This window comes from Pristis pectinata, chromosome 23, assembly GCF_009764475.1.
Source record: "Pristis pectinata isolate sPriPec2 chromosome 23, sPriPec2.1.pri, whole genome shotgun sequence".
In the NCBI taxonomy this organism is placed as follows: domain Eukaryota; kingdom Metazoa; phylum Chordata; class Chondrichthyes; order Rhinopristiformes; family Pristidae; genus Pristis; species Pristis pectinata.
This window is the reverse complement of record NC_067427.1, coordinates 3,090,157-3,108,627: the sequence shown is the minus strand read 5'-3', so window position 1 is coordinate 3,108,627 and position 18,471 is coordinate 3,090,157. Positions and strand designations below refer to the sequence as shown.

General features: G+C 42.0%; 1 protein-coding gene across 4 annotated transcripts in view; it reads right to left on the bottom strand.

The window, feature by feature from the left end:
• rc3h2 (ring finger and CCCH-type domains 2) overlaps window positions 1-18,471 on the bottom strand; it is an 81,871-nt gene that overhangs the window by 47,310 nt on the left and 16,090 nt on the right. Inside the window, exons 1-2 of one of the 4 annotated variants that reach the window (XM_052036945.1) lie at window positions 10,292-10,309; window positions 6,281-6,366 (exon numbers count right to left, since the gene is read on the bottom strand). The exons of 1 other annotated variant lie outside the window; for it this stretch is intronic. The gene's annotated coding sequence lies outside the window, so the exon portion shown is untranslated. Of the gene's footprint in view, window positions 1-6,280; window positions 6,367-10,291; window positions 10,310-18,471 lie in introns of those variants that run through there. 2 more of the 4 variants (XM_052036943.1, XM_052036946.1) reach the window with 2 other exon arrangements.

Below are 18,471 nucleotides of genomic sequence, written 5' to 3'. Positions count from 1 at the left end.
GTCTAAAAAGAAAATTATAGCTCTACTTTTTGAAATATAAAATTGTAAGTAGGGGTGAAAACACATTTACATTGGCGAATCTTGTTTAAAGATCAAGATATCTGCTTGTACTTTTGGGTTCATGTTCTAATGTTAACCACACTATGATCTGCGTGTCATATGACAGCCAGTGTGTTTAGGGCTTTGAAATTACAAGACCCAGTAAAAAGCATGATAGAAAAATATTTGAAATCTCAATTATGGATTTGGAAGTGGGGGGGGGGGGGTGAAGAAAAGTTGTACTCTTCAGTTCCACAGCAGAATTGGAAAACACACATCCAAATGAAGATGCTCCATTCCTAGAGAAGTGCTTAGAATAGGATGTAGTACAAATCCAAACAAGCAAACCAATACTTTAAAAATCCCACAATGGACAGAATATTGTATATTAATAATAATAAACTAATCACCGACATCTGGTACTTCTGTATATTCTGGGGAGAGAATGCCGAATGACAAATAGAATGTAGTACTCTCCTTAAATCTGTGTATATAACGGATTTCCACATGATTAAATCATTGCATACATTTATCACATTCTTAGCTGTACAGCTTTGATCAAAATCCTCTGTAATACATGACAAATTGATCTCTACATACCTATATGTTCAGAACAGTATGTAACTTACAAGATCTCAAAAGTGAAAACCCCATTAGTGCACTCACACTTATACATGATTGTAGCTGAATATGTCACTTTTAAATGAGGTTTCAAAATCCAAATGGTGAAGTTTAATCTTTATTCTCCAACATACTCTTTCAATCCATTCACTTTATTCAACTAACTTCTGTCTTGGGAACCCACCTTTAATTTGTTTCGAATATCATAATCATGGCACACATTTCCCCTCTCATTCCTTCTCTGAAAATTTTTGAACTAGTACATTTTCAATATTTCCACTATTAGCCAATATGTTTCTGAGGTCATCATTTTTGGATCATCTGCAAACTGTGATAGTGGTCTATAAACAAATTAAAAACAGGTTTTTGAAAACAAAACCAAAAAATGCTAAACATACTCAGTAGGTCAGGCAGCATTCTGTGGAGACAGCAACTGAATAAACTTTTCAGGTCAATGGCACTTCATCAGAACTGATTTGACTTGGCCAGCTCTGATGAAGGGTCTTTGACCCTAAACATCAATTCTTACTCTCTTCACAGAATGCTGCCTGACTGGCTGGGTATTTGCAGCATCTTTGAGTTTTTATAGTCTGAAATATGTACGTAAAGAACTATCACCCTTTATAGTTCTCCAGTTTGACATAATTAAGCATTCCCTCCCCCCCCCCCCCCCCCCCCCCCCCCCCCCCCCCACCTGTCTCATTCTTTAACCAACTTCCCATCTATGACATCAAACTCGGGTTGATACGCCGTACCTCGTTTTCATCAGGCTTCCAATACTGCACAATATTGATACGTTCTCCAAATCTGCATAAACATCCACTGCATTTTCTTTTGAAAATTTAAAATTTTCAAATTTATCAAATGTTCTTCAAAATTTACAACTACTCAAATTCTCTTTTGAATTGAGCACACTCTACAGTCATTGCTTTTGTCTTTAATTAATCTATACATCCCATGATGTGGCCTCTAAATACTTACCCACAAACGTGATTGGCCAACTGATCTTTATAAAGAGCAATCCTTTTGACAAAGAGTAATTTTTATATCCATGGATAAGCATGCCGAGCCTCTGCAAGTCTACTTAAGTAATTTTGGATACATCGTAAGAATTTTTAAAACTTTTCCATACCAAGTTACCCCAAGAGTCTCCTTTTGTACTTATCCTGCACAGTTCTTCTAACATCTTAATTTTAAATCTCATTCCATTGTCACTCTTTTGAGAGAAGAAAAAAGCTAGCAGCTTGGAGATCAAGAATATCTGCCATGACAAACTGAAACCAAATTCATTAAATCTTGCCTACCACCAAGGAAAGACTACTACACTGTGAAAATCGAACTGGTTCCCAGGAAAGGGAACGTCCCCAGGAAAGGGAACTTGTCCTTAACCAGACTGATTTACAAGATACTCCTGTCCTTCACTAGTTGGAAGAGTAAATACCTTCATGGAAAGTATGGATGAACAATAAATACCAATTTGCCATTTCCAACCAAAAAATTTTTTTTGGAAAACTGATTGTTGAGCACTGTTTTTCCTTTATCACCATTAGAGTTTTCCCCAATTCCCCACTTCCTTTCACCCTTAAATTACAAGTTATAAATCCTCCTCTCCACTCCCCAAGTCTTTCTCTGCATTCTCCTTAGCTATTCTAATTTAACTTGCTTTTTTTCCCCCCTCTTTATCCTCAGGAAACCATCATGCACAATTCCCATTGGTCTAATTTAAATTTCACTTTCTTTATTTAAGGAATGATTTCAGGGTTTGCTGTTTGGGTAGCAATTTAAAAATATTCCTAGAAATTCAAAGTATCTTTGAAGTATCACTTTAGTACAGTTTCAACAGATCATCCTATTGTAACAGTCTTTCAGATTATTCAGAGACCTTGTACATTTGTTCAGATAGATTTACAATCTTTTAGAACTCCACTCAACAACAGGGAGTTCTCCACCAGTCACTGTCCTGCCAACTAGCATTCCTTTCTCAATCACTCTCTCCAAAAACAGATCGCTAGCTATTAAAGGAACCTTGGCAATTGAAAAATTTACTGCCATCTTGTATATGTAACTGATATGTAGGCAAGTCTGTTGCATGAATAAAGAAAATCTAACTTTATTTCATCACAGGCTCTCATGTGATCTTCAACCTCCGATGACAGAAGAACAACGCTAAAGGTGTGTGACAAATTTAAAAATCTAATTAACAATGATTATTTTTTCTTGTACACAGGTAATAAATCAAATGAGGCACCAAACCATAATATACATACATTACATACATTAATCTATGCACATTTCAGAGAAATAAAATTAAGGGTCTCGACCTTTTTTCTTGGATGCCTGGCTCAGCCAAGATGAACAAATTTTAAATAAGTAGCCAAGGATATGAAGTTCTGTGAATTAAAAAAAACACTTTGTATATTGAGACAAGATAGTACTACAACACAAGATACTTTGTTGTCCTACACACTAAAATGTTTTAAAAGAATATTGTACTTAAAGGCCTATAATATATTAGAAAATGGAGCCCATAGATTAGAATAATCTTTTACAAAAAAAAGTTCAAATGACAATCAGCTTGTGCACAGCTTATTTTATTATGAATCTGTAGCCTAAGATTACATGCAATTCTGAATTGTGCAACTGCCCTAAATGTACTTCAGTATTATTAATGTGATGAATGTTAAATGGTTTGGAACTTCTTGTTCACTTCAATTCAAGTTTAAATTTATGAATATTCTATTTATGAATTTGCACTATTATGTATTTGCACAACTGGTCCAGTCTTACTTACACCAAGGCAGAATTCGAAAAATGAAACAAAAAGGTCTCAGGAACAGACAATATCCCTGAAGCTCTAAAAGTTGACAGAATATGTACACAAATTCAAACTCATTTTCTACATCTAGGAAGACAAAGACAGCCAAGAGACCTTATACACCACAGTCACGACCATCTTTGAGATTGCGGCAACAAACAGGCCATCTGCCACAGGGAAATCATTGCCAAGGTTGATAAGGTCATAAAGAGAACTTTTGGCACTTTGGCCTTCATAAATCAGGGCACTGAGTACAGGAGTTGGGATGTTATGTTGAAGTTGTACAAGACGTTGGTGAGGCCGTATTTGGAGTATTGTGTGCAGTTCTGGTCACTTACCTACAGGAAATATATCAATAAGCTTGAAAGAGTGCAGAGAAAATTTACAAGGATGTTGCCAGGACTTGAGGACCTGAATTACAGGGAAAGGTTGAATAGGTTAGGACTTTATTCCATGGAGTGCAGGAGAATGAGGAGAGATTTATAGATGTATACAAAATTATGAGGGGTAGAGATGGGTGAATGCATACAAACTTTTTCCCCAAGGTTAGGTGAGACTAGAACTAGAGGACATAGGCTTAGGGTGAAAGGTGAAATATACAAGGGGAATTTGAGGGGGAACATTGTCACTCAGAGGGTGGTGCGAGTGTGGAATGAGCTGCCGGCAGAAGTGGTAGATGTGGGTTCAATTGTAACATTTAAGAGAAGTTTGGATAGTTACATGGATGGGAATGGTTTGGAGGGATATGGTCCGGGTGCAGGTAAATGGGACTAGGCAGAAGATCAGGTCAGCATAGACTAGATGGGCCGAGGGGTCTGTTTCTGTGCTGTAGTACTCGTCAACTCTATGACTGCTGTCAAATAAGGTTGCACCATCACCCCTCATACTTCTCACAATACTGCATTCTACTCCAACAATTTTCCTGCTGGAGTAGAGCTAATCTACAAGATATTCAAGCTATATTGCCTCCACTCCAGAACTGGATCAGTCCGAACAAAGTGATCCAGCTCTAGAAATCACACCATCCTTGCACACGTGCATTTGAAGGCTGAGCTCCAAGTCATCAACTTCCTCAATTATGAGAACGAACCTTGTACTAAAGATCCATAAAAACAAAAAGGCCTCCTATGACTACACAACACTGTTCTCTGACAAGAAAGATCCACAAGTCCCAATGGCAGCCCTCATTGCTTGCCTGCCCAACACCAAACTCCCGAAACAGGGACTTTACTTCAAGCAAATTCACAGCAAAAGATTACAAGCAGGTTAGAGGAAGTGACTGAAGGGATGTTCCCAAAGCTGCGAGGCAAAAGGTATAACATTTGAGAATTTCTGACCCATGACTGCTTAAAATTGAGAAGCATTCAAGATGGCACTGAACTCACTGAGCCTCAAATCCCTTCACTGGGAGCATACAAGGCCAGTGAAAACTTGAGGGAGCAGACCATTTCGCAAACTACAAGGACCTGTGCCCCATAGCAGTTTGTGAACCCCTACATCAGCAGCCACTTCAGAAATTGCACGAGTAAGAATAGCGACAGACAACTGCTCTAAGTGTAATGAAAACATTACAAACAATAAGTTGTCAAAATGAATGCTGATCGGAATCTAGCAAGAACAAGATGGTAAAGTACAAGAAGAAACATGCATGCAACATCAGTCCTGAAAATCAAATTTGTTGCAAACATTATTTGAATTTAATCTCAGAAACAGTCAGTCATTCATTTTAAAATCCAAGGCCTCATTGTCATTTTTGAATACATCACTTGGCAAAATCTTAGCTTTCCTAATGACTACACCAGCCTAGAACAAAATGATATTTTGCAACTGAAATATGAGATAGCAACTATAACAGATTCAAAAGTGGTGAGAAAATAAACTGTTGTTTAGAGTTGTTTAGTCTCCCAAAAGTTAAAGACAATGTATTAATATTCATCAACTGTTTCAATACCACACGGATCTAGTGAATTTACATCATATATATTTGGCAGCATTACTGAAAATGTGAAAAAAGAAAAAAAGCTTCACACAAAATTAAACAGATGCTTAGCCAAATGAGATGAATAAAAGCGAGCAGAGATGAAAATATCTGTTTTAAGCAAGGTTTTGCATCAAAGGTGGCAGTGGGGTGGCAAGGATATGTGGTAGATCAGAATCAGAGGACAGAAGGTTGCAAAAGACACACATAGCATATATGTATATATATTGATTGAGGTTTTACAGCTAGGTGAGGATTTTAAAAATCAATAAACCATATAGGGAGATATTACAGATCAACAATGAATGGCAGTAACTAGATTTAACTGAAGACAACGTGGTTAGCCAAGTTTGTGGTGGATGAAAATCACGATGACAATGGTGAAATCAAATCTAGAAACATTAAAAACATTGTCAAAAGATTTCAGTGGGAATAGAAGGAAGTAAAGAAGCTACTTTTTGTTTTAAAATCAAAGACAAAAAAGAAGTTTTTAAGCTGACTGCTGGGAAACACAATGGATGTCCAAAACACAAACAACAAGTTTAGTTGGTCTCTGAAGGAAACCAACAGTCACAACTCATCATTTTGATTAATTTTCCAATATTTAACTTAAAAACTAGAGCCTCTTAGCAAACACTGGGCAATCAACACACATCTGACTACTACACACTAGCGGAGAAAGTGTCACAATGTGTAGATGGGAAACATCCTCTTGGGATATTTCTGATAAACTGAATTTAGATGGTAGTTTTCACACAATTGTGCCATCAGGCAGATTTTGAATATATACATGGGGGGTGGAGGAAAAAAAGGTGCTTGGACATCACCTGGGATTGGGTACAAAGTGGCACTGACCAAGTTTGGACCAGGTCTCCTTCCCATCTCCCTTCATCTGGGTCACAGGGTGCAAAATCTACGAGGAGGAAAGAAACACATTTAAAAAGAGAAAAAAATAACACTGCATGGTTTCAGAGATCCTTTGCTGCACAGTATATTTGCAACATTCAGCATTTGCAAAATTATTTTTCTTCCTTAAATATATATTTAAAGTCATCCCCTTCCATTACACCTGTATATAACTAATGCAACTATTCACATCAATAGATGTAGATGGACACGAGTTACTGCAATAGTGTCAACACCGATCTATTTTAAGAAAGAGGAAACTACAAAATAGAAGCAACTATAAGGAGCTAGAAGACTCCCAATCATAATACCTGAAAAGAAATATGCAGTGACCCTCTTTCCAGATCTGTTGCTGTCTTTCAGGACATTAATGCTGAACTGCTTTTGGTGTTCAGGATGTAGCTACAACAATATTTCTAAATGTTTTCTTTTAAAAAGGATTGCCTATGTAAATTGTAACTAAGAAAACTGAACCACTGATCATTCTGAAAGAAAAACATCAATTACTGAAAACTCAAGTACATTATTTCGTTAATGAATCTACTCTGAAGTTGGGTAATTGGTAGAAACATCCATGTTCAAAGACCAGAGCACCCCACTAGATGACTCTGATCAATTTAAACAAAAACAGCTTTCAGATTAAGAATAGCTTTATCCTGACTGCAGAATATAAATATCTCAATGAAAATCAAACTGCTGAAACATATTGAAAACTGTTCACTTATTAGTGGCTAAAGGAGAGGCCAATAAGATTGTTAGCAAGGTGCTACATCATGGAGCTCACTGTGCCAAAATAGTTCTTAATTGTCACTGTTAACTTATAATTGCGCAATAGGTATTCTTTTGCCTTGTTATCCTTTTCAACCACATTGCAGCATCTGACATGCTTGATCAATATTATCCTCATACTTCATCATTGCCTCCTGAGTAGAACCTTACTCATCCAGTTAAATTCTCAACTGCCCCAGTTTTATCCCTGCAAGAGCTAATTATCCCATGCTGATATTTGTCCATAATTGAGTAGTATTGATCTTTCTCCCTCATATTTACACACTGTCTTTGGCAACATCGTTGCATCTCCTCCATAATTACACCCATCCCTGCCTCAGCTCTGTCGTTTCTGAAACATAGAACATAGAACAATTACAGCACAATTCAGGCCCTTCGGCCCACAAAGCTGCGCCGAACATGTCCCTACCCTAGAAATTACTAAGCTTACCCATAGCCCTCTATTTTACCCAGCTCTATATACCTATCTAACAGTCTCTTGAAAGACCCTATCGTATCAGCCTCCACCACCGTTTCCGGCACCGTTTCCAACCTTTTATCTGTCCTTTTGTTACCTGTAGGACAAACTATTCCAATGCACCTAAATGGCTTCTACATTCTCGGTCATCCAAAACTCTGCTGCCCATGTACAAACCCATTCCATCCCTTTCACCAATTACCTGTGCTTGCTGAAGTACAGTGACTCTCAGTTAAGCAATAGGCTCTAAAAAGGTCTACAGAAGACTTAATTAAATGTAGTTCCCTTTCCCATTACAAATTCAACATGAATAATCAAAAGGGTAAATGCAGGATGCCACATCAGAGAAACTGAATGAATAGAAAATCTAGAAATGGTGATTAGATGATGACAGCATGGATGTGTTTTATGAAAAGAATGACAAAGTAAACTATAAAGTTTTACAGTTTTGAAATCTTAAGGAAAAAGTGCTGAAAAGGATTGTGTGAAGACTCAATTTCAATACAAGGATGTCAGGTAAGGAGGAGAAAAGTATAGAAGAAGCACATTTCAAACTTAGAACAAGACAGGCAAGTTTAAGCCCAGACCATATTTACATCATTACAAAAAAAATAGACTAATCAAAGCTTAGAGCTAATGTGCATTTAAAAAAAAATCCACTCTAAGAATAAGGTGTCCAGGGAAGAAGACTTCCTGTTGCATTTCAGTAAGTCTTCAAAACAATCATAGGTACGTTAATTGAGAAAAATCAGAAGAAAAGCATATTGACAAGTTTTCAGTGGCTCACAGATCAACTAAAACAACTCAGAAATGAAATTTCCAATAATAGCAGAAGATAATATACCAAATCTTGGGAGCCATTTTAACACTTTGAAAACAATCCATTACTAGTGCAGTTACAATTCAGATAATTTATACACCCATCAACTCCCCTTTGATTCCTTTCGCCATCAATCTACACTAAGGGGTAATTTACAGTACTATAATTGTACTGTCACAATTGTGTATCTGGAATGTAAAATGTAACATATTTCTTTGACGTAAACAGGGAAGTGGATAGCTGTTAGCACTCTTAACACTCATGTGGCCTTGCTCTATGTCAGTTACATATAGTCATCGGCAACCTCATTGGCCAGGGTTTTGCAGACAGTGGTGAAACAACATTCACCAGTGATCTTAAAAACAAGCCATTAATAAAGATATAGTGATTGATAGCCTATTTTACTTGCTGTACAGGGCTTAGGGGGTCTCAGATGGATAAGCGATGAGGTGAAACTGGTTCCATAGTTCTGGAGTAGGTTATATAACCAAATCTCAGATTTAAAATTAACAGATAATCAAAAGCAACATGATCTTTGTGGAAGAGAGTTACAAATTTCTACCACTCTGTATGCATAGAAATGTTTTCCCAACTTCATTTTGGAAAGGCCCAAGTCAAATTTTTTGATTAGATGATTAGTTCAAGGCTCTCCAACCAGAAGTCATCATTTTCTACCCTACCCTCAATACCTTAGAATTCTTAGCATAACACTACTTAAATGTCACAGAATACAACTAGCTTACCCAAGCTCCCCTTGAAATTTAACCCCTGGAGTAAATGCCATGCAGATTTACTAGAATTGTACTTGAATACCAAGGCCAACATATCCTCCAAATTCTTCACTATTCCCATTAGAGTCTCACACTATAAACCAGGAAGTAAAAAAAAATAAAAATTTTAAATCTTATGTTTTGAACAAGTAAAAGACAGGAACATAAACAAGATGAAATGGAAACTAAAGTGTCAAAATGTTTTAAATTACACTAGAATTTTGAAATATTTGAAACAATTACAAACCACATACACAATCATTTTCTTCCAGGGTCAAAGTTTAAGGTGCAATTACAGCTACTACACAATTTGTATTTGCAGTGGAAAAATCTGGTGGTAAAAATTGCAATAAGTGGTCTTTGGAAGAGCAGAGAATTACTCCCAGCAAGTTTGTTGCGAGGACAGATTTAAACAGATTGGGCCTGTACTCTTCAGCTTAGAAGAACGAGAGGTAAACTCAAACAAATTGTACAAAATTCTTAATGGTCTTGACAGGGTAGTTGTAGAGTTAACACTTCCCCTGGCTGGTTTGTCTAAAACCTAGGATCACAGTTTCAAAATAAGGGGTTGACCACTCAGGTGAGCTTGGCAGAAATTTCTTCAATGAAATTCTTTCCCCAGTAGTTCAGTGGAAAATGCTGAATATTTTCAAGACAGATAGTTACATTTTGAGATATGAAGGGAATCAATGGATATGGGGTCAGTACTGGAAAATGCACAGAAATAAAAGATCAATCATGATCAGGTTGAATGGCAGAGCAGACACAAGGGGCCCGAATAGCCTACTCCTGTTTCCAGTTCTCTTCAAATATCACATTTTATGCATGTGCTGAAGCAAACAAACCATCAAATTCACATTTAAAGAAAAACTGCAATCACAATTAACTCTTGCCACTGGAATTACAAAATTTGCCCCTCTGACCATTTTTACATCTGCTAAATACATCAATTCTATTCTAGGGTACTATTCTAATCTACTAGTTGCCATTACATCCTGTTGTACTCATTATTAACGCATATGCACTTTGAAAGCATCAGCGGTCAATTCTTGAATGGGGCATTCCATCAAATAGTATTCCAACATGTACTACTTACCATGAAGCACAGTTCTTTGATTACACCCTACAGAAAGCATGAGAAAATGCAATATTCTGTATAAATTGGGTGTGGAAATCAATCAACGTGGAGTGCATTTGGAGAGTGAATATCAGAGTAATTAAAAGATATAGGAGAAACATTTTCAAATTTGGTAGATCAACTTCTTGCGTGCCACAGATGCCTGGCAAAAAAAAAAATCAATATTTGACAGCCTTGCACATAAAGGCCAGTTATTTAAAATAAAAGGCTTTTATCTAATTAGATTGTGATGTGCAGAGCAACCCCTTCATAACCATTCCAGGTTTGATCCCTTCTGATTAATTACCCTGCACAAATGTGACATTGATAAGATATCTTTATTAGTCACATGTACATCAAAACACACAGTGAAATGCATCTTTGCATAGAGTGTTCTGGGGGCAGCCCGCAAGTGTCGCCACGCTTCTGGCGCCAACATAGCATGCCCACAACATCCTAACCCATACATCTTTGAAATGTGGGAGGAAACCGGAGCACCCAGAGGAAACCCACGCAGACACGGGGAGATGTACAAACTCCTTACAGACAGTGGCTGGAATTGAACCTGGGTTACTGGCGCTGTGGGTGGCACGGTAGTGTAGCGGTTAGCACGACACTATTACAGTGCCAGCGATCAGGGTTCGATTCCCATCGCTGTCTGTAAGGAGTTCGTACGTTCTCCTGTGTCTGCGTGGGTTTCCTCTGGGTGCTCCGGTTTCCTCCCACATTTCAAAGACGTACGGATAGGTTAATATGGGTTTAAAATAGGCAGCGTTGACTCGTTGGGCCGGAAGGGCCTGTTTACCATGCTGTAAATAAAAATAAAAAATAAATAATAGCGTTACGCTAACCGCTACACTACCATGCTTGCATTTAATCCAATGTATGAAAACGCTGTTTGATGCTGTTACTACTCTTCTGTTAGAGTATACAGGTCACTTGTTTAAAAAAAATACAAATATTGACGTCCTTACAAAAAGGGAATACAGGCTGTCCCTGGCTTATGAATACCTGAATTATGGAAACTCCTACATACAAATGAGCTCCTATATTATTACTACATTCAAAAGTCCAATATTCATTCCTGCAAATAGCAAAACTAGTTTCCCCTCTCTCTCCATTTTCGTAAATGTTTTATTACTCCTGTGTTTTTGATGCCATTCATTAGAATATATTGGAGGTATGGTTACCATAGAGTGATTTTTGTGCATTTTCTGACTCGTGCACAAAATTGACTTATGGAAATCTGTAAAACAAAAAACCTGTTCATTACCTAGGGATGGCCTATACTTTTGGAAACTTGCACAATATATCTGCATGCATTCAGAGAAAATATGCAAACAACTTTAAGTTTGTCCAGCAAGCTCCAGGAATTCTCAATTCCCCACTCCCTCCCCCAAATGGAGCTTTGTTTCCTTCTGCATATTATCTTTTACAAACTCTGTAAAAATGTTAGCTCTCCAAATTCTTTGTTTCAGAGGTCAATTTTGGAGAAAAGTATACCAATAAAAATTCCACATAACAAAAACTAAGTGGAAGATTCATGCAAAGTCCTAGGTTCAAAAGAATCTCCACCCACTTAGTTCGGAAAAACCAGATTTCGATTTTAATCAGTAAAGGCTCTGAAGAACCAAAAGCTCCATCCTTGTAAATGTGAATGGATTGGGATGCTTGATTTAAATAATTAACAACCTAACCATTATAGACGTGTGTGGGGCACCCACCACCATGTTCTTCAGTAAATTAAAAGCTGTGCAGATTCTGGAAATCTGAAATAAAACAGAAAATGCTGTAAACACTCATCAGCAAGTTAGGTAGCATCTGTATAAATAGAAACAGAGTTAAGTGTTTCAAGTCTGAGACCCTTTCACCATGCTTTTTTTTATCTACAGAATGCTCATTTCTCTCAATGCTACATGAATAATAACAATTCCACTTCCCTTATGGAGTTCAGCTGCATTGAACACAACTAATATTTAGTGGTCTAGAATGAGATGTGGCACAACACACCTTTCATATTGTAATCTTAATTAAACAAACAGAAATTCGTATCATTCTTAATTTGCAACCAGATGTTACTATCTGGACATTGCCAAATGTCACATTAATTTGCATAGAATGCAAGTACCCAGCTATTTTTTGGTGAATACCTATTTCACAAAGTCATGCATCATCGGACCTTTTTTGAAAGGAACAACGGGGATAAAGTTAGCCTGTTCTGTCATTTAGTGTTACTCCCGATTGAAAATAATGGAAAAGAAAATACGAAATAGAATTAATGTCATGCATGTTCTTCATAGAACTAGGAAACACTATCATTTGTGTCCCCTTCAAGTGGTATGAAGGAATACTTAACTGTAACACTGAGAACTTCCCTGATCTTCTTCAAAATACTGAAATAGACATGCAACACCTCTTCAATGTAAGATCTCATCAGAACAACGGAACTGCAGTGAAACTAATGAAGTTTCATCAATTTAGATTAATAGTCAAATCCTTGGTGACAGTTAGCCAAACTTACCACACATTAGGGTGCATAAACCGATCAGTTGTCAGAAACACAAGACAAAGGCATTTAGTGCTTTGAACTTTTTCAGCCATTCAGTGAAATTACGGCTGATCTGCAACCTTACTCAATTGCCTATAAATTTTATCTTTCCCTCAAGTTAATCCAAAGTTGTATGGTTCACTTACACCGAATCATGCCAGTGAAGGGCAAATGTGGTTTTAGATTGTGATCTTTGCACAAGAACACATCAAAAGTTTGCATTTCTAACTTAAGCACTACTAACAATTGAATTGATAAGATAAGATCTTTATTAGTCACATGTACATCGAAACACACAGTGAAATACACCTTTTGCGTAGTGATTTTTGGGGGGCAGCCTGCAAGTGTCGCCACGCTTCTGGCGCCAACATAGCATGCCCATAACTTCCTAACCTGTACGTCTTTGGAATGTGGGAGGAAACCGGAGCACCCAGAGGAAATCCACACAGACACGGGGAGAACGTACAAACTCCTAACAGACAGTGGCCGGATTTGAACCCAGGTCACTGGCGCTGTAAAGCATTATGCTAACCACTATGCTACTGTGCCTGGGGTACAGCACAGCAGCTGGCACGTCATAGCTGAAGGACAAGGAGGAGATGTTGAACACAGGGCAGTCTGAAAATGAGGAAGAATTAGTAGATTGTAGCGACTCACCGCACTGGCATAGAACCGGCTCCCGACATCGCAACGTCGTCGGAGGCCCCGATCCAAGATGGCGCGGGGCCCTCCTTCTTCCCCAGTGTTGGGCTGGGAAAGCCCGTGCACGGCAAGGTCAGGTGACATGCGCATGACGTCAGCGCGGGAATTGCTTGACTATTAAAGGCACACTGCGCCCCGGTCGGCATTCGACCTTCGATTTCGAAACCAGCGACTCTGTGTCTTCACTTGGTAGTGTGTAGCTAGCCGCTAGATTGGTGACCTCGACAGGCCCAAACGTTTTTGGACCCACGATGTCTGCACAGCAAGAGGTACAGGCAGTAGCCCTTAACCTGCCCACCTTCTGGACCCTCCAGCCAAGTGTCTGGTTTGACCAGGCTGAGGCCCAGTTCCAGGTTCGCCAGATCACCAGGGACGACACCAAGTACTATTACATGGTGGGCGCCCTCGACCAAGACACCGCCGTCCAGGTCGAGGATTTCATCCAGGCGCCCCCAGAGGAGGAGAAGAACGATAAGTTCAAGACCCTCCTCCTCGAGACTTTCGGCCTTTCCCAACGCGAGCGAGCCTCCCGCCTCCTCCACCTTGATGGGTTGGACGACAGGCCCCCCTCCGCGCTCATGAATGACATGTTGGCCCTGGCAGACAGGCATAAGCCCTGCCTGCTGTTTGAGCAGATCTTCCTAGAGCAGTTACCCGACGACATCCACCTGCTCCTGGCAGATGCCGATTTCAGCAAACCCCGGAAGGTGGCCGCCCGAGCGGATGTCCTTTGGCGGGCGAGAAAGGAGAGCGGGGCGTCCGTCGAGCACGTTGCCACGCCACGTACCCAGCGGCCCAGACCCGGCGATCGAACGCCCCCCACCCGCCACCAGGTCTGAGGCACCGACCGACCAATGGTGTTTCTACCACCGGCGGTGGGGTGCTAACGCCCGCAGATACCGGCCACCATGCCGGTTTCCGGGAAATGCCAGAGCCAGCCGCCGCTGATGGCTACGGTGGCTGGCCACCCGGATAGCCTCTTGCATGTGTGGGACAGGCGTTCCGGACATCGGTTCCTAGTGACACCGGAGCTGAAGTCAGCGTCGTGCCTCCCAACAGCCGCAAGACTCGCAACTGTACACCAGGACCCACCCTCAGAGCCGCCAACGGCAGCGCCATTCAGACCTTTGGCACCCAGTTAGTACACCTCCAGTTCAGCACCTGTGACTTTACTTGGAGGTTCATCCTGGCCGCCATCGTGCAACCACTCCTTGGGGCTGACTTCCTTCGTGCCAACAGTCTGCTGGTTGACCTGCGGGGTAAGCGCTTGGTACATACCAGGACCTTCCAAACGTTCTCGTTGGGTGAGGCCAAGCTGCCAGCCCCACACCTTGACTCTGTCACCACGTCGACCAACGAGTTTGCCAGGGTCCTGGCAGAGTTCCCGTCCATACTAACGCCCCAGTTCTCCACCACCTTGCCCAAGCATGGCCTCCAGCACCACATCCCCACCCAGGGCCCTCCTCTCCACGCCTGCGCCTGGCGGCTACCCCCAGACAAGCTCCGCCTCGCGAAGGAGGCACAGCAAAAGGACATGGAGATGGCCAGCTACCGCACCGCAGTCTCGGGCCTGCGACTGCAAGACCTTCTGGTAGGCCCCGGTGAGCGCACCCTGCCCTGCGATATCTCCATAGGTAGACCCCGCCCCATCGTCCCAGCTGCCTGGCGCAGATGGGTGTTTGATGCCATCCACGGCCTTGCACACCCATCCATCCGGACTACTGTCTGGATGGTGTCAGACAAGTTCATCTGGCATGGCCTGCGTAAACAGGTTTCCGAATGGGCCCGGTCCTGCACTCACTGCCAGACCTTGAAAGTATAGCAGCACGTCAAGGCCCCCTTGCAGGATTTTCGGCCTACCCGCCAGAGGTTCGACCATGTCCATGTCGACCTGGTCGGCCCCCTCCCAGTCTCCTGAGGAGCGCGGTACCTCCTCACGATTGTCGACCGTTTTACCCACTGGCCTGAAGCCATTCCCCTCGCAGATACCTCCGCCCAGTCCTGCGCACAGGCCCTTTTGTCAACTTGGGTGGCCTGTTTCAGTGTCCCGGCACATATCACTTCCGACAGGGGAGCTCAATTCACCTCCGGCCTGTGGTCTGCCATCGTTGACTTGTGGGGTTCCCGGATCCACCTCACCACCGCCTATCACCCACAATCCAATGAGCTGGTGGAGAGGTTCCATTGCCACCTGAAGTCGGCACTCATGGCCCGCCTTAAGGGGCCCAACTGGGTAGACGCACTCCCCTGGGTCCTGCTGGGGATACGCACCGTGCCAAAAGAGGACCTGCATGCCTCGTCTGTGGAGATGGTCTACGGAACGCCCTTAGTCGTCCCGGGAGAGTTCCTACCAGCCCCTCGGGGGCCAGAGGAAGGACCTACCACGGCACTCGAATGGCTGCGCAAGCGGCTTGGAAGCCTGGCCCCGATTCCCACCTCACGGCATGGACAGGTCCCGGCCCATATGCTGACTTCCCTCCAAGACTAAGTTTGTCTTCGTCAGGAGGGGCGCAAACAGATCACTGCTGCAATGGCCGGACGAAGGGCCATTCCGGGTTGTCAGGAACAATGGATCTACGTTTGTGCTGGACATTGGGGGGGGGGGGGGGGGGTGGGTGCGTGAGGAGGTGTTTACGGTTGACCGGCTGAAGCCGGCTCATTTAGACTCGGACCAACCCATGGTGGTACAGCGAGCACGGTGCAGGGGCAGGCCACCCAAGTCATAGTTTATTTAATTCTGGTTTTCGCGACAGTATTGCCGGTTCTGGGGGGGGGGTTATGTAGCGACTCATCACACCCGCATCAAACCGGCTCCCGACATTGTGACATCGTCGGAGGCCCCGATCCAAGATAGCGTGGGGCCCTCCTTCTTCCCCAGCGTTGGGCTGGGAAAGCCTATGCGCGGGAAGGTCAGGTGACATGCGCGTGACATCAGCGCGGGAACTGTAGTGCGGGAATTGCTCGGCTATTAAAGGCGCACTGCGCCCTGGTCGGCATTCGACCTTCGATTTAGAAACCAGCGACTCTGTCTTCATTTGGTAGTGTGTAGCTAGCCGCTACAAGATCCTTTAATCACCATCAGGTTGCAATGAGGGCAGAATGAGAAGAATACAGAATTACGACTGGATATGTACAGATTGTGTGAACTCTTGATCGCAGACAAAAAGCTCCTCATTGCATGTCTCTTATTTTCTTTATGCTCAAGACCACTGTGACTGAACAAATTTTAAGTTGCCAAGTTCAGTACTCAAACTCAGCACTCCTGGTGAACCAGATTATCTACTGATTTTCAGTTATGCACGTGACACACAAATTGGTTTGATGGTAGGAAGCACAGGGTGATGGTATAAGATTGTTTTTCAGACTGGAGGCCAATGACTAGTGGTGTTCCCCGGGGCTCAATGCTAGGCCCATTGCTATTTGGATGAGAATGTACAAAGCGTTGGTAGTAAGTTTGCAGATGACACTAAAATAGGTGGTGTCCTTGACAGTGAAGATAGTTATCAGGATCTAGAGTGATCTTGATCAGCTGGGTAAGTGGGCCGAGGATGGCAAATGGAGTATAATTGAGATAAGTGTGAGGTATTACATCTTGGGATGACAAGTGAGGGTAGGACTTTCACAGTGAACAGTAGGGCCCTGGGGAGTGTTGTAGAACAGAGAGACCTATGAGTGCAAGTATACGGTTCCCTGAAAGTGACATCGCAGGTAGACGAGGTGAAGGTGCCTTTAGGCACACTAGCCTTCATCAGTCAGGGCATCGAGTATAGAAGTTGGGATGTTATGTTGCAGTTGTACAAGATGTTGATGAGGCCACATTTGGAATACTGTGTTCAGTTTTGGTCACCCTGCTATAGGAAAGATGCCATTAAGCTGGAAGGAGTGCAAAGGAGATTCATGAGGACATTGCTAGGATATGAGGTACTGAGTTAGGGAGAGAGGTTGAGACTTTTTTCATTGGAGTGTTGGAGAATGAGCAGTGATCTTATAGGTATATAAAATTATGAAGGGCATAGATAGGGTGAATGCACACAGCTTTCTCTCCACCCCCCCCCCCCCACGGTTGGGGAATCAAGAACTAGAGGGCATAAGTTTGTGAGAGGAGGGAGAGTTAATAAGAACCTGAGAAGAAACTTTTTCACCCAGAGAGTGGTCAGTAAATGGAATGAGCTGCCAGAGGAAGTGGTTGAGGCAGGTACATTAAGAATGTACTTGGACAGGTGCATGGTAGGGATATGGGCCAAATGCAGGCAAATGGGACTAGCTTAGATGGGAATCTTGGTAGGCATTGACCAGTTGGGCTGCAGGGCCTGTTTCTAAGCCACGTGACTATTACCTGCTGCAAGTGGTAAGACTTGGAGAACAATGCTACTCATGGATGAGTGAACGAACAATGAAGGCATTCAGGGGCAAAACCTTCCTCATTACCTGAATGTTCAGTCAACATGCACTGTGTTGTGTTATGAAAAGAAACAATGTGATGTAATCTTGGAAGGGCAACAATGTCACCCGTTTTTTGTTAGATTGCCATACAAATAGAAGATGAGCCTTTGAATATTTCTAAAGCTCTCAGATTCTGGCTGGTATGTTAAGAACTTACAGTTACACTCGGCAAACAACAAGACAATCTTTGGTTGCCCTGAAGCCAGAAGCTGTTTTCTCATCCATCACTGAACGGGGGCAACCTCCTCCAAAAGAGCACATTAAACACTTGTTTCAGAGAAGACCCATGTTCTTTGATGATTTGTTTCAGCTCCTCTGTGAAATTTTCTGCTGCCAAGTTATCTGCACTTGCTTCCATCCCTGGAAGACAAACATTATGCCAAGCTGCATGCATCTAGAACTTCAAACCAGACCAGCCTTAAACGTATCAGCACTTTCACAAGATCCATCATCCTCCTCACATTCT